The following is a 16321-nucleotide window of genomic DNA, read 5'->3' as shown; positions in this document are numbered from 1 at the left end:
ATGCATTTTATTGTTAGGGGTTCTAGGTCAGGGCAGCAGTATTAGTTTACAGTGTTTGTGGCTGTGCACCAGCTGTTTTTCCACAAACACATACATGCCACCTCCTCTGTTCTTCCTGGAATTCTCTGTCTGGCCCGCATTGTGAATGTAGCAGCCATCCAGCTAAATGGCTCTGTAGGGGATGTTATCGTTCAGATATAGGTCTCCATTACGATGTTCACATAGTGATGCGCAGTCCTCACTTTGAACTCATCCATCTTATTCGGAATTGACTTGCCATTAGTGAGAAACAAGCTTGGTCTATATGGGTCCGCATTCAGTCTTACACGAAGTCCATCTCTCTTGCCTCATTTCTGTTTTCCTTTTTTCCATCACTGGCATCTCCTCACCAGAGGAAAGATAATTTCTGGAATGTGTAGAATCAATGAGAGTATAAAGGAAGTGTCAAAACCAGCTGATATGTAATTGTTACCAATAAAGAGCAACTAGGCATGGTCATATTGTACATGCTGCTGTTAAACAGATGCAAGATAAATAGTCAAACATGAGAAACATAAAAAAAAATTTAAAAAAATTGGAGAGCGCTTAGCCACTGCTTCCACATGTGCCACAATTTAACTAAGTTAACTAGCTGGCTAACAAATATGATAACATTTTGAGTCTTCTCTAGAGAAGCTAGCCATCATGCTAATATACTAACTGTTAGTAAAACATAAAAATTGAAAGAAGTTTATAAAAATTGTTTATTGACAATAAAATTTAAATTAAAATCATACAACACAATTAGTTAAGGACATAGTCACTAGCACATTAGTCACTGTTGCCCCCATCCAATTAAAGAAGGTTAGAGACAAAACACCTGGTATAATACTGTACCATTGTCATATTCACACCCTCGAGAGCAACCCGTAACCTCAAGCGGAAACGGAGAAAAACTAAATAAGAGGTTTTTAGAATTGCGTATAAGGACAGTTTGTCCAGCTACAGACAGGCTCTAAAAGCTGCTAGGGCTGAGCACCTGAGCAAATAGAAAATAACCAAAACAATCCCAGTTTCTTATTTAGCAAAGTGGCTAGATTAACAAAAAAACAGAGACCTGAAAATACTATTCCATCACAGTTCAGTTGTAAGGACTTTAAAAGATTCTTCACTGACAAAATTGAAAGCATCAGGAAGAAAATAGTTGATGTTCAACCCACGAGAGCATCTCATGACCCAGTCTCACCTAAAGCTCTACACTCACAACTAGAGTGCTTTACAAGTACAGGACAGGAAGAGCTACTGTATATAAACATTACTACAGCTAATTCAACAACTTGTTTATTAGATCCGATTCCAACTAAATTCCTGAAAGTGGTGTTATATAAAGCTGTTGAGCCTCTTCTTTATATTATTAACTCCTCGTTATCTTTAGGTTATGTCCCTAAATCCTTCAAGTTGGCAGTTATTAGGTCCCTCTTGAAGAAACCTAATTTAAATTCTAATGATTCATTATGTTTATGTCTAAAATAGTAGAAAAGGTTGTGTCTGCTCAACTGTGCTCCTTCTTACAAGAGAACAATATCTTTGAAGAGTTTCAGTCTGGCTTTAGACCCCATCATATCACAGAAACTGCACTTGTGAAAGTTACAAATGACTTGTTCTTAGCTTCGGACCAAGACTGCATGTCACTATTAGTTCTACTTGACCTTAGTGCTGCATGCGACACTGTAGATCACAACATTCTCCTGGATCGCTTACAATATTACACAGGTATTCATGGACAGGCTTTAAGTTTGTTTAGACCCTACCTGTCTGATCAATATCATTCCATAAAATTAAATGGCGAATCCTTTAGTTTTTTGCCAGTTAATTATGGGGTCCCACAAGGACCTCTGTTTTTCTCGATATACATGCTTGATTACTAGTATGATTACTAGTAGCTCGACAGTGAAAGACCTGGGTGTTATATTAGACAGCAACTTGTCTTTTGAAAATCATATCGCCCATATTACAAAAACAGCCTTCTTCCACCTTAGAAATATTGCCAAGTTAAGAAATATTCTGTCTTTATCTGATGGTGAGAAGCTAGTTCATGGATTCATGACCTCCAGACTGGACTATTATAATGCATTACTAGGTGGTTGTCCTGCATCTTTAATAAATAGGCAACAGTTAGTCCAAAATGCAACTGCCAGAGTTTTTACCAGGACAAGAAAATATGATCATATAACCCCAATTTTATCATCTCTACACGCTACCTGTTAAGTTTAGAATTGATTACAAACTGCCGCTACTTACATACAAGGCTCTCATTGGTTAACTCCCATATATCTAACTGTCTTTTAACACGTTATGATCCTTCACACTCTCTGAGATCACAAAACTCAGGTCTTCTGGTAGTTCCCAGAATATCAAAGATCAAATATGGCGGTAGAGCGTTTTCATATTTAGCTCCCAAACTTTGGAATCTTCCAGATAGTGTCCGGGGCTCAGACACACGTTCCAAAGTTTAAATTAAGATTAAAAACGCTTTTGTCAGGAATATTCACAATACTTCCCATAATCTTGTGCTCTAATACATTTGACCAAATGCACATTATCATCTAGTGCTTGCCATGTTAATCCGTCTCCACTGCTTGTCTCTTTCTACCCATCCCGAGGCGATGGCTGCTGCTCAGTATATATATATATATATATATATATATATATATATATATATATATATATATATATATATATATATAAAATTAATCTTGGTTTTTTTTGTATTATATTAATCTTTATATTCTTATTTTTAATATTACCCTTTGTTTTATGTTTATGTTCTGTAAAGCTGATTTGAGACAATGTCAACTTTTAAAAGCGCTATACAAATAAATTTGAACTGAATTGAATGTGTCACCTTCTGGCTCTCCCTTTTAGACTTATTCAAGACTTATTCCATCATAACTAGTCTTGCCAGAGTCCCTGTCTTTGCACATAACATTTTCTTTAACCATCACATGATTACAATCATAACTAATATTTGTCTCTTTCTATCCCCCTCTCCCTCCCTCTCCTCCCTCACTCTGTCAAGCAATACATGCCAATCCTGAGCTCTCAGTGTTCTGGGTTCTTAGTGTAATTGCTTAGTCTCCCGGACCGACTTCATCAATCCCGATGCCCTACCCCTGGTTGGAGTCTCGTTGCCTGGTGTGCACTCTGCGGGGGATAAATCTGCATGGACAGCCAGTGACTAATGGGACAGTTTTGGATGGGGCCACATGGAGACACCCTTTGAACTACTGTTGTGTCAGTCAGCTTTGTGGTTGGGTCTTCATTAGCAATCATGTTGAAGTCTTTGGCATGAAGGAAATAGGGTTTGGTACATGGTTAACTTGGAAATTGTGCTGACCCTCAGGAGCTCTTGGTTGCTTAATCCCACTCAACTACAAACTGTTGTAGAAAGGACATTATTTACATTGACACCCAAGTGAGAATAGGTTCCCTTCTGAGTCTGGCTCCTCTCAATATGATACGAGGTTTCTTGCTCATTATGGATATAAGTTAGAGATATATAACAACTTAACTTTTTCACTTCTTCATTCATAAATTTTTTTATTCAAGGTCTATACTTATGTAAAACTGACATCTCTGAGGAATTTTCATCTTTCACGCTAGTTTCCCATATGGTCTAGCGGTTAGGATTCCTGGTTTTCACCCAGGCGGCCCGGGTTCGACTCCCGGTATGGGAATGTACATCTTATTTGTTCCGTTTACTAGACCCGGCCTCCAGGATCAACTGCACCCTTTGTTAATAATAAAAGACATAAAATCTCAGAATATTTTACTTTAATGAAAGTAATACTGAATAACAATCCCAGTCAAACCAGCTACAATCAATGGCCTAACAAATGGTACTTTTAATTTAAAATCTACATTAAAAGTACATCTATCAACTATGGCCATGATTTTAGATGTTTTAACAATTTATTCGGTCTCCGTTTTGCTCCCTGCATGAAAGGTGAATGTGCGGCTTTACCATTACAAGCTCGGGCTCACCAGTGTTCCTTGCTAAGTGAATATTGGCCAATGAGTACACAGGGAAAGTGTGACTGCTCGGAATTTCCCCGACGTTCCTTTAGCGAAAACAGTAAAACCTTACGGCAAGGCACGAGAGCACAGTCAGGGAAAACTGATCTGCGTAATACGACCTACGGCAATAGAGCCAATATTCTAACAGAAAGTAGACTGTCCTGAACCGGCCAACGGGCAGCCTACAACACACAGCGCAGCATGTCTTCATTCTTTGGAGTGGCTTCATTAAAGTGGATAATGTATCCATTATTACTAGCATGAGAGGTTTAAACCAGTCAACTACACAAGCTCGTCCATCAAAAGGTAAGTGTTTTCCTACTTAACGTAACATCGTAAACTATATTTATAAGGTTATTAATTAAATCGTTGCAGACATTCTTTTGGCTCTGTTGTTACAACGAGGGGTAACGTAAACATACCCAACAGCCACCAACTGTAACTGTAAATCGGAACTAACTGATTTCTAGTTCTGCTTCAAACGGTCCTCGAATTTGAGTCACATGACCACATTAAAATAAAGCAAAAATATTTACTACGGCAGTTTTCTCCATGTTTCCATTAGTGAGCTGGATGACACCGTGTCAGTCCTCAGAGCCAGAGATTCTCAAACTTTATTTATTCCGGAACCCTTTACATATTAAATAAATTACAAAGACCCGTCCAAACATAACACAGCTATTAAAATGATAGCTGAATCATCTGGAATACTGATGGTTTCATAGCTTACATTGTTTAGTATCACAACAACCACCCTATTGCTACTACTACTACAATACACTCAACATAGTTTAATGTAATTAAGTAATAGTGTGTTAATACTGATACGGATTACTGTCTGCTGTGTTTCCCTAAATATGCTAACATATGCCCGTGACACTTTTTTTTGGCCATTTGAAGGTAGATAAATGGCTTGTTATTGTCTTACTTTAGAAGTTTGAGTTTGTGGTATGACTCAGACCAGCCTGTGTGTCCAGAAAGGACATTATCCAGCTTTCATAACTCCACCTTTTGAATGTCCTCACATCTCAAAGGCCAGAAAGCTGGATATTTAAGTCTTCTGAAATTAATCTCAATGAGAAGCTCTAAATATACAGACAATAGCATGGTTGCTCTCTAACCCAGTGTAAGCTTTTTTTTTTTCTTTTTTTTTTTAAATATGCCTTCAGTGAATTAGTCCTCTTGATTTTCTTGTACACTTTGAAAATTGCACTGATGCTGTACCTCCATTAACAAAATACCTTCTCTGCACAAAGGATCCTTGGATGACAAAAGGAGACATGTGGGCAATATTTGTAAAGAGGGAAACTGGAATTTCCTTGTGCTTAGTCTGGTAACTATGACCATCTTGTCATCTTTAACTGAAGTACAAACTGAGACTCAAAAGGAGTGCCAGAAGACAGTAGAAGGCCCTGACTCGTTGCACTCTAGTCTATTTTACTCCTCAGCATCATAGCCTTGGACCTGCTTTTCGGATCACATAAGACATGATTTAATGGGGTGGTTATTGATTTGTCTGCTCGTTTGGAAACAATTTTCTTTGTAGAAAACTGCGTCAGCAGGGTACTATGGGCTCAGACCAAATTAGGAACCATGATATGAATCCTGCCCACAGACTAGTATCACATATATCTGATGCCATGAGACCTCCCCACCCTCAAAAAATTCCTTAAGTTCTAAGACATGAGGAATATTTTCAGTTGGGTGAGATATCATGATCCCATTCCTAGGCCTAGTTTGTTTGTTTATTTATTTATTTATTTATTTATTTATTTATTTATTTATTTATTTATTTATGTTTGCCTCTTTGTTTACATATACATATTTAAGCAAAAAATAATAAAATGTGGACATTAAAAAGGGAGTTCATTTGCTTGATATTTTAGTTAACCTAAGTAGACTTAACTAAGTTTGATTATGTCTTCCATAAGTTGGCATTGTTTTTATATAAGAAGATGGTTTGTCACATGATAACATATAAAAGAGCAGGCAAGCAAGGAGTTCAATTGTGGTAAAGATGTCTTAGAAGAAAATAACAACACAGATTAAAGTGATAGATAGATAGATAGATAGATAGATAGATAGATAGATAGATAGATAGATAGATAGATAGATAGATAGATAGACAGATAGATATATATCTGTCCGTCTGTTTGACTGTCTGTCTGTCTCTTTGTCTGTCTGTTTGACTGTCTGTCTGTCTGTCTCTTTGTCTGTCTGTGTATCTATCTATTTATCATGTGAGTGTGTGTATGTGTATATGTATTTATTTATGTATGTTGTTCAGCCATACAACCAGCCTGCACAGGCTTAAGAGAAATCTACTTCCTAATCATACTGAAATGTTGAGAGCACTGAGTGAGGGAGTGTCTTTGTTTACCTGTGCAGAGCTGTAGTGCATTTATCATAGTGTGGGCCATGGAGGCAGTGACTCAGCACTGCAAAGCAGTTTCCAGTGAAACACCTATTTAGGTCATCGAGAAGATAGACAGCTTGATTGTATATTATCAAATCATGTCCTGTTCTATGTATACAGTATATAGGCATGGTCATCAATGGGCTAGCATGCTAAGTCAACCCTGTCTTTCAAAGATTAAAAAAGAAATACAATTTAATATTTCATTTTTGGCATCTTATAGATGTTTATGGTTAACAAAAGTTGTAAAGAGGATTATTTAGAATTTATGTCATATATCTGTGTATTGTATACATGAGTTACACTGGTAAGTATGCTGACAGTGAGACACAGATGACTCAGTTTCTGGCATCATAATTACCTGCTTGCCTTGTAAAATGGCAACACAAGTAGGACCAGTATCATTCTTAAATTTTGTTTTAACATTATCATTATTATTATTATTATTATTATTATTATTATTATTATTATTATTATTATTATTATTATTATTATTTTCTTTAAATCACATTATGAACAATAAATTGATTGTTCTGTTACATATCCTTGCAACATTTCTATCTAGTGGATTTACAAAAACAATCACTAAACAGGCAAATAAAATAAATTCTAATTTAGGTGATCATTCAAGAGCTACATCAGTGATAAAATAAACTTATATTTGTAGGAGAAGCGAACGTTTCAGTGTGCTGGAAGGATATTGCACGATTGAGACAGCCCTTAAAATAGCTTTCTTCCTGATCAGTGCCCTGACTAATGAATCAGAAAGCTGACTGAGATGCACTCCAAAACAAGCAATATGTCACGTCTTGTGGCACAAACAGGGTTGAGGTACACCAGATTGTGGAACTGGTAATATATAAAACAAATGAAATGACAGGATCTTGCAATCTCATACAGATGTGAAGAATATGAGCGATTGCTGTTACATGCATTGTGTGACTAGCACTTGCCAGCTATTCCTGCCGTTCCTTTAATGTTGCTATAGGTTTCTTGATACTCTCCTGATTATTATTTGTGTCTTAATCTTGCATCAATTTTGGAGGGATGTCCTGTTCTTCTTCGAGGTCTTGATAAATCTAAGGTTTTGAAAATGCAATTCTACAATGAGTTCCTGTAAGTAAGATCTAATATGATTTACATCAAACCCACATCAGGGGTGTAAAGACTTGTTGTATCCACTGTGTGTGCATGTGTAAGTGTACAGTGTTGTATCTAATTAGCAGATGCTTGTTAATTTATTTAAATTAACTATAATTAATTATATAATTAATATTAATATATATTAATTATAATTTAAGAAAATTATAAAACATCCGAGCCTTTCCATGTCATTAGAATATATTTGCACATCCACAGTGGCAGGGCTTTACTAGTAAAGCTGTTTTGGACTGCAGCAGGCATTTTCTTTGCAATACATAATGTGCTTAATCTGATTGACTCATCTTTGTCTGTGGCATTTAAAGAGTGATAAAAAGATTTTTTGATGGTGTTTACTTAACCCTTAGGTGTATTTAATAACTTAATCGTGACTCAATAAGCTTACTGTTAAACCTTTGCAGTGTGCATGTTGGCCTGTTTGTCATTAGGATCTAAACTTTTTATAATCCACTACACATACTCATTCACACCCACACATACACAAACACACACATACAAAGTGGCTCTGTCTGTCTAAATTTTTAGATTGCTTATACGGTTCTCAAGTCAGACCGAAAGCCTTCTTTGTGGCCTCTTCTATATGCTATGAAGCCACACCCCATCTTTTATGTTTGTGATACCAGTCCCATTTTCATTGCTGGATGAGACAATGTAAATGGAGAAGGGACAAAGTATTTCAGTGGATATAATGCACACCGAGTCATTTTACTATAGGTTCTTGAAAACGATCTAAAATTTCACTAAAATCATTGAACACTCCCACCTTGTAAAAGTGAGTCTTATGCTTTGTTGCATTGTGCAAGGATTGTTGTCTGCTGGGGTCAGATATTTGCTCCATTCTCCCCTCCCCCATCAAGTTTCCTAGCCAATCGAAACAACCCCCACAGCTCACCTGAAGGGATTTGCTTTTATGGCCCGCCCTGTCTGATGATTGGCTAGGTAAAATATTCTGCTTCACAGCTCAATGTCTTAGTGGTTACTTACACACTGACACAAAGTGAGAGACAGAGAGCCAATTGCTGCACCATACTGCTCTGACAAAAAGAGGAATTACTTCGGAGCCATTTCTCACAATTTTCCAGTTTCATTTTAACTTTAACTCTTGTTTATGTCAGTGTCATAGGCAGAAGGCCATTCAGTGTTCGGTACCTTCAGAATGCCTTTCTGGTTGCTCTAGACAGACCCCACCCTTGGGTATTTTTTTCTGCCAACTGTTTTTTTCTCTCTCTCAGTTTTGTCGTATTTCAGATCTGACAGATCCTCCACCATGAACATGGAGCGTGGCAAATAAAAACAGTTTTGCTGAGGTTAGTGATGAAAATCTAACTTTTTTTAACTGCAAATATGTAGTTTTACTGATCTGTATCATACATTACTATGGAAATTATTGGGATTAAAACAACTAAAAGATGGGTAAGTGAGGTTACTAAATACTTTTTTCCTTTACATAAATGTAACATTTTACGAAAAAATTGTGAGAAACATAACTGGTGGTTCTTTTCTATCTATTTATCATTTAAGGTTTGCTTTTTTGTCACATGTAAAAAGCCCCATTGCCTTATATGGGTTGCTCGAGCATGGCAGAGAATCACGTTCTGCAAGCCTGTTGACCAATCCCATGTGACAGTTAGAATGACTGGTTGAACACTTTACAATTCTCTTTCATCTTGGTGCCTAGAATCTACTAATTGCAAACTATATTGACCTTATAATGTCAAATAAAATAAAAAGCATAATTGCCTTATGTGACCTTTGGTCAAGTATTGTGATGCTTTCTGTTGTTATAGTTGTTTTCCTCAGTCTCATAGTCCCCCGGATTTAGCTTATCAGGTCAATATCGAGCATAAATATTGTTTATCCTATTGTGCTGAGATCATCAGGTTCCCTATTAGATACAAAGCCAGGTGATATATAACTTATATTTTACTTACTTTATATAGGCCCCTATTACCACAAATAGATTAATTTGGTTTTGCTTCAACTTGCATAACCTGTTCTTCCTCTGTGGAATCAGTTCAGTTCACTGTCTTCGCACACAGGTATATATTCATATAAAATAAATTGTACATTGTACATGTACATGAATGTGAAATTGTACATTTATATAAAAGAAATTGCCAATTGCCTAGAATACTCTTATAGGGACTGATTCTACTTTATTATTGGCAAACTTTTGTTGTATTCAAAGGTGGACAACTTATTCATTTTCTAGGTATACAAATGTATAATATAAATATGAAATTAAAGATTTGATTACACTACCAAGGGCTATCCCATGTCCAGGTCACATGGGGTATAGGTTTATCAAGCAGTGGCAAATTCAGCTTTGTTTACCTTTTTGTATTTTATTAAACTAACTCCAATAACTTCAGAACCTTTTCTTGTGAAATTTGTCTTGTAAATTAGCTGCAGTACCTAGAATCAGGCAGCAGCACAACACAAATCCTACAGTTGAAAATGGCTTTGCGTAGTGTTTCACTTTGAGGCTGGGTTTCTGTTATGGTAGGCAGTGTAAGGTTGGTTCCTCACACAATACACCATCAACAAGTCCCTGCATGTAATGGGATCATTAGGCTATGATAAGCAGGAGGGATGGGTTTTACACTGCTCCATCTGGCCTAGCATAGCAAAACACTATTGCTGAATGTTTGGATTTTAATAAATAACATGCGATTTAATGAATATGCAGAACAATATGCAGATTTAAATTAAACACATTATCTTTAATTATGACTTTCAAGTATGATTTGGAATAGAGTTGGGAGAGTGATAAATAAAATTAAATACTTGAAATATTACATTACTACATACAGAATATGTTAACAGTTCCCCTGTAATGTCTATTGTATTGCATTGAGGTGATAGTTGTCAGGCAGTCTAGCTGTGTCATTTTGTAAACTCCTTTTTGTGTGCATTCTTCTTGTGTCTGGAGGCGATTTGCATCTCATTTCCATAATGTTCCCCCTCAGTTTCATTGAGCAATGCACATTGTCAGTGTTGCAACTGTCTGAACTCTGAACACTAAATGATTCTAACAAGCTCAGACTGGCGTACCTCTAGAGTACAAAAGGAAGGTACCCCCCTGCCCAGTCTCAATGTATTTCATTAGACATATTAGATATTTTTTGCAACAGCTTGTGGTAAATGTGAATCCTTGTGGAATGATTCAGTGTAGATCATCTGCAGATATCCATTTATCTGGTTTTGTGACCTGTTTAGTTTGCAAAAAAAAAAGTTAAAAAAATATATATAATCTTAGATTTTACATACTATTTTGAGGGCCTTGTGGCAATTAAATTTTGGTAATAACTTTGGTAACCTATTCTTAGCCACATGCTGACCTTTACAGCATGGTTGGGTAGTTTGTGGCACTCCTGTAGGCCAATAAATGATACTGATCATTGCCCTAGCAGACTCGGCGAGAGCAGAGGGAGTTTATTGTTTAAATAACTGGCCACAGCCTTTGATAACACTTCAGGTTAATGCAACATAGGGATGGTGGAATAGGTGTGGTCAGGGATAAGCTTGGCACCATTAGAAGGGCATAGGCTGATGTGAAAAGTGTGCATGCTTTCCAGGACTCAGGATAAGGCCTGTTAGAGTGTTTTAAGACACTTCTAACTTTATAATGCTTTTCTGAATGAGAAACACTACCTTGTAGTGTTGTAAAATGAAGCAGAGTTTTTAGTTGTACAGTAGCACATTTACTCATCAATTTAGTGAGCTTGACAATCTATGAGTGACATGTCAAAATATAGCTGACATGTTAGACCACTTCCGGTGTAACCACACTACTTACTGCTTTGATAGTATATGCAGTACGTCATGAAAATATCATATAGCCTAGTTATTCATTTACCATTTTACTTCAAATGTTATTGCAAACTCTTTTTAACTCTCTTTTTTCATGTGTAAATAGGTGTTGTCAAACCTGTGTATTGGCATGAAAAACATGTACTGGCATGGAAAAACAAATTGCTAAACAAACCTTTTCATTCAATATTAATGAAATATTTACTGCACCAGATCCTACAGCCCAAAGATGACATGCTACCATTTGTAGTGTGCAATAAATATTTACTGCATTTAACAATTTAATTGAGTTTCAGTCTTGGATAATTACAGCAGGAGTCTTGGCTCTAATTCAGAGGCTGTACTTTACCTGCAGGTGCATGTGTATGGTTGATTTTAAAAAGTATGTTTTGCAAGTGCAACCATGTTGTCATTCCTATGTAACATTCAATGACTAAACCTTAGTTCTCACATAACAAAAGTCAAACCCATTACTAAACATATATAAAAGGTGTTAAACTGAATCAGGCTTTTATTATGTAATGAAACTCTCAAGGTCTGACATATATTCTAGCCCTTAATGTTTTTGGTTTAAAGTGAACTGAAGAGATGCTATTTTTTTAAAAACAGAAAGAATGTGAAATCTAGTTTTGCAAAATGATGTTTGATTTTGATGTAAGACTTTTGGTTAAACTAGTGCTCTATGACATTGTGTTAGATTGTCGATTTGAGTAAATTATATGTTGTACTAAGCTGAGCATCCCTTCTCAAATATTGACCTGCTCCTAACCCCCCATCACCAAAGAAAAGAATATTCAGACATGCCCTCCCCTGAATGGCCTTTGAAAACGATTTGTCAAAATGCACCCTTTTTGTAAATTTTTATATTATGTATTTATTTTGAGTAGCATGGCTTAATGTTTTATTAGCTTCAACAACTTGATAGGAGAGTGTGCTTTACTGTTCCAGTGATTATTTTTAGAGCTGTCTCTTTCTGAGTAGCTTTATTAAAAGCACAGGTGATGCCTATATGTAATTTCTCTTGCTCATTTTTCATCCATGCACTTTGAGTTACAGTGGTAGTTAAGTAGTGTAATAATGAAAATCTTATCTCATCTATCTTATCATAATGCTATGTAAAAGCAATTAAAATGTGTTATCAAATATAGTACAAGCCTCACTAAGAATAACTGTATTGGGTGGTCTTGTATATTTTTGTGTATAATGCACATATTTTTGTTTATATTATGACTGGTTTGACTTCAACAGGGGTCTGTGATATGAACTTTATTTTTTATTTCTGTTGTTGTTGGCACAACAAGAAAGGTCTTATGAAACAAATATGAATTTAACAAAATCTATGATTACATTTAACCTACTCTTAATAGAATCATCTGTGCGGATTCTTTAGAATGAAACCGAAATCATAGATCATATAGTCCATGGAACTCAAAGCAATTTTTTGAGGTACTCAAAGCAAATTTTTCTTTACGTTTGTAATTTCATTGCAATGCATGTTTATCATATTGGCCTAATAATATTAACCCAATATCATTTTATGAAAGTATTTAGTAGGGTGCCAGGTTTGATTAAAGAAAATTCAAAAGCTTGGGTCTTTTAATGAATTTATTATATAATGATGGATTTGATAAGAGACTTACTAACATAATATAAGGTAGTATTTCAGGAATGGGTTATCCAAAAAATAAATTTATACATATTTTCCTCGAGGCAAATGTAACTGATCCCCCAGCAGTAATTTGGTGTTTAAGTAAGTTTGAGTTTTTCCTTTTCCCCAAAAATGTAAAAGAAGGAAAATTTTTCCAATTTTTGAACTACACCTGCTTTCTTTCCTCCCTTGCTTCCCAACGCCTTTCCCTATGACATTGAGGATATGTACAAGGAAAGAAATGAAAACAAGATGAATGTAGAACAAAAATAATTTATTGTTAAAATATTGAATTTGATATTATAGTTGTATCATTGAGTATAATGAGCATTTTGGGGGAGATTTTTTATTCACAGCATATATACTGTAAACTTATATCACATGCTACAATAAATGATAATATACATGGCGTGTCCTAACTGTTGGCTGATTTTCAGATCACAGACATACTAAACTGTCTTCCTTAAACTTATCCTGCATGTTGGCTAAATTATCTTCAGATCCATTGCAAAACCTAGTGCATACAGATCAGACACCAATCACATTTGACTGCAACAAATAATTACAGACAAATCAATGAATGAATTAATAAATGTTAAAATGATTCAAGTCAACTCTTGCTGTTAAGCTTCTTAACCTCAATAGATGTACTTCATCAATAGAATTACAACGTGTTGTGGCACCCATAAAATCTGTTTCCTTGCAGCAATTAAGGTTTTAGACTTCTATATTGTTAAGTATCTTCACCCATCTGAAAACATGGAACAAAATCAGGTTTTATGACACAACTGCATGAATATATCTAATGCTTGGGGACACAGTAACCCTCAGTCTAGTCTACCTAAGCAAGAATAACCCTGGTACAAGATACAGCCAACATGAGTGAACAGCTGTTGAGGAAACATCCTGTTGTGTGTACCTGTAAAAGCTAAGGAGACCTGAGTATTGTTAGCACACGTTTTTCTCTGTCTAGTTTATTGTTTGGCTTCGGCAACCTTGCTCTAAGTCTGTTGACTATTTTTAATTGTAGGAAATTGTGGGCTGAAAGTTGATAAGTTGGACCTTATCTCATAAAGACTGATGAGAGCAAGAATATAAAAGAAAATATTCAGTCTGCTGTAACAAGTTGTAAGGAAACAGAGGGTTGTCCTGTCGAACACAGGCCGAAACAAACAAATCCGAAACAGAAAGCACAATAAAAATCCAGGAAAACCAGCACAGTTCAAAAGCCAGGCAAATACAATCTGCGGGGCATATAAATCCAAAATCAGAAGACAAAGCAGGGAAATAACTGGTACATGTGGCAATGGTTTGGTACACAGATTAAACAGACAATGAATAAACAAACAGCTTGGTACGATAGCAAAACTAACGGTACTTCGCTCAATGGTGACGTGGACACTGGCTTAAATGTCTGTTTTACCGAAAGTAAGCAAGTAACCTGGAAGTGCTTAGTACTCTGGTGATTGCTCCCTCTGGTGGGTAGAGTGGGATTGGTGTATGTCTTACACAAGTGCTTTGCTTGCAAAAGTTGATTAAGTATATTGTACTTGATAAAATACATTCTGCATTTTGCAGGCAGCATTAACTTCTCTGAAACTTCACCCAATAGAGGTGATTTCCTTAAAAGTATTCCATAGACAGTTAAATTTGATGTTTACCTCATTTATACCTCAGGCACTGATGGCAGTGCAATTTGTTATATGTAAGAATCAAAGGTCTAGAATACATTGTTGTTTTTGTTGTAGCTGGAATACATGGGTGTGCGGCAAGCATGTTTTGCTGGCATATACACATTGCCTTCTCTCCTCTCCTTCAGTAGACATATGCTGTAACATGTTGGTATTGGTATGACAAATACATGGGCGAGTCAAGATGGTGGAGGAGGCGCTCTTTTACAATAGCACATTTGCTGTCTGCAGACATAGAACATGGCAAAAAAAACCTGAGGACTTTGCACATGGCTTTGCAATGTATTTTCTAGGTATTTCTATAAAAAAATGTGTACTGCTTATAAAATTCTACATATCACTAAGAGTAGTTTATTGAATATGAAATGTGGTTAATTGACTACAACTTAAATAATAATTGTCTGCAGTTTTATTCAACACAGTACAAAACCATGGTAGGTCATTAATTAGATGAAAACAAGGAATGGCAAATAATAAACATCAATAAATTCAAGTATGTTTTTCAGCTTTTATCTGAAGTCTGGGTAAAGCTCTAATAGTTTGTTCCTCTTGTTCTGTTATACGATGTCTGATTTTTATTTTTATTTTTTCACTGAAGAAAAAACATATTCTTTAAACAGAGATAGCTCAGCTATTTCTGAGATTACCTTGTCATTGTCTTCTTGATTTAATTTAAGTAGCTAAGACTAAAATTTACAAAGAAAAGTAAGAAAAAAATTAACCTTAAATTATTTTACTAATATACAGATATTAGCAAGTTAATTTACAATATAACCGATTGCAAAGGGAAAAAAAATCATTTTAAGTATGCTATGTATCAGTTCATAGTTTTATAAGTTTTATTTTGTGTAGTGGTACTAGTAATGTAATCATTTGCAGTCTCACATGTCCCAAATATATCTTATGTTTCAATCAAATAGGAGAACACATCTTTACAGCCTTCTGCAACAGTTTCCTGTCTTGTTTTCACAACTTGGGTAGTTCTTCCTATCTGTGGCATGTGGCCTGTTGCCACATAGTAGAAATAGATCACTGTGAATGTTGCTAAGCCTGTTTCTTTAGAACACAGCCCTCACTTATCGAGTTCATAGTTTCAGAGTTGACGGTTGAGTCTCTGCTGGTAAGACATCTTATCTACTAACATTTCAAAACTATGGAAAGATTAAATCCATTCAATAATTAATATTTTGTAAAAGTTCATGAGGACATTGCACCATTTAGAGGAAGTAGCTGAATGTTATGGAACAAAAGATCTAAGCACTCACTGAGATGTGAGAGAGAGGAAGTGAGTAGTGGTGCACCATGCTCTGTTCCTTTTCATCTGTTTCTCAGTACACAGTCTGTGAGATGCATGATGTATTCAGACTCAAAGCCTCCCAACAGTTCATTGATTTACTTCATTATCGACTATGTTAATAGTACACGAATACTAGAATGTATCTTTTACATTACAAAATATTCATTAGGCTGATGTTATGTGTAACAGGTGCACAAGAAATGCATAGCATAAATCTTTTATTAAATATTTTTAAATTA

General features: G+C 35.7%; 1 protein-coding gene and 1 non-coding gene across 14 annotated transcripts in view; both read left to right on the top strand.

Moving 5' to 3' along the window:
* Positions 1–3644: 3644 nt before the first annotated feature.
* trnae-uuc lies at positions 3645–3716 on the top strand. The gene has a single exon. It is a non-coding gene; the product is annotated as a tRNA-Glu (tRNA).
* Positions 3717–4096: 380 nt separating this feature from the next.
* Positions 4097–16321, top strand: part of elf1 (E74-like ETS transcription factor 1) — a 28325-nt gene continuing 16100 nt past the window's right edge. For 3 of the 13 annotated variants that reach the window (XM_047802272.1, XM_047802270.1, XM_027135500.2), the window contains exon 1: positions 4097–4362. The gene's annotated coding sequence lies outside the window, so the exon portion shown is untranslated. Of the gene's footprint in view, positions 4363–8617; positions 9047–15755; positions 15906–16321 lie in introns of those variants that run through there. The other 10 variants (XM_047802266.1, XM_027135506.2, XM_027135499.2 and 7 more) reach the window with 6 other exon arrangements.

Source organism: Tachysurus fulvidraco, chromosome 17, assembly GCF_022655615.1.
Source record: "Tachysurus fulvidraco isolate hzauxx_2018 chromosome 17, HZAU_PFXX_2.0, whole genome shotgun sequence".
In the NCBI taxonomy this organism is placed as follows: domain Eukaryota; kingdom Metazoa; phylum Chordata; class Actinopteri; order Siluriformes; family Bagridae; genus Tachysurus; species Tachysurus fulvidraco.
Note: the sequence above shows the minus strand (reverse complement) of the source record. Positions and strands in the feature narration are given on the sequence as shown.